Source organism: Malurus melanocephalus, unplaced genomic scaffold, assembly GCF_030028575.1.
Source record: "Malurus melanocephalus ecotype Western Australia unplaced genomic scaffold, MMel_1.1 scaffold_744, whole genome shotgun sequence".
In the NCBI taxonomy this organism is placed as follows: Eukaryota; Metazoa; Chordata; class Aves; order Passeriformes; family Maluridae; genus Malurus; species Malurus melanocephalus.
Genome location: NW_026623976.1, coordinates 144532 through 145635, shown reverse-complemented (window position 1 = coordinate 145635; position 1104 = coordinate 144532). Strand labels below are relative to the sequence as shown.

The window sequence follows — 1104 nt, the reverse complement described above, 5'->3', positions numbered from 1 at the left end:
GAAAATCAGAGTGCAAACCCCAATGTGCTCACACAGCTCAAGGGGTGGAAGGGACAGAAAATCAAAGTGCAAACCCAAACTGTACTGACACAGCCCAACAGGTGAGAAGGGACAATAAATCAAAGTGCAAACCCCAAGTGTTTTCACACACCCAGTGCTGAGCCTGCCAGCCCTGTGTGGATCCAGGATCCAAACCCTGCCCCGGTGCTGCCCCAGGGCACCAAGAACCCCCTGCCCCACAAACAATCCCACAAACACTGAAAAGGCTTTCTTTGGTTTGCTTTCAAAAGACGATATTGCAGATTTTTTAAGAAATTGCTCTAAGGATTGATACATCCAGGGCTAGTTGTAATTCACATTTCCTACTTTCTGACTGGCAAAACTTTGAAAATTTCCCTATTCACAGTAAAAAATATTTTCCAAGTGAAATTGCTATAAAAATATCAAAGCCATTTTTATGTACGGACAGCATTCTCTTAATTACACTGAAAATTAAGTTTGTGGAGTTTTGCCTGGATGTTATGACTTTTCTTTAAGCGCATGAATACAATTTTCATTTTTTTCCCACCTAGAAATGGAACTGTAAACAACTTCCACTCAACAGAATATACAAACTTTAAGAAAAGAAACTCAGTTTAGGGGTTCAAATAATTACTGCTGTGGACACTGATGAATGCTGCCTGATTTGCATTAAGACCAGATAAAATCCCTAAACGGGAATCTTCAGGGATTGTGAGGTTTTTGCAAAGTGACTTTTCCAGAATCAGGATGGAGGCTCAGGTGAGCAGAGTCACTGAGGAGTTCTTGTCCCTCCGTGTGTTTGGGACACTGTCCCTGCCAGGGCTGCGGGCTCTGTGCCCGGGATGGGCTGCTCTGTGCCCAAAAACGGGACAGGAGGGGCAGCAGGAGCTGCTCCAGCCCAAAATCAGAGCACGGCACAGCTCAAAAACCAGAGATAAAACAGAGGATTGAATAAAACACAAGAGGTGATGGAGCAGAGCGGAGCCCCCGGGGTGGGTGAGTGAGTGCTGCAGAGTCCCAGTACAGCCCAGTATAGTCCAGAATGGCCCAGCACAGCCCAGCACACCCCAGTACAGCCTAGCA

General features: G+C 46.0%; 1 protein-coding gene across 1 annotated transcript in view; it reads right to left on the bottom strand.

Annotated features, from left to right (window-relative positions):
- The window catches only part of LOC130584651 (metabotropic glutamate receptor 7-like), a 65157-nt gene that overhangs the window by 20536 nt on the left and 43517 nt on the right, over positions 1-1104 (bottom strand). The gene's annotated exons all lie outside the window — the stretch shown is intronic.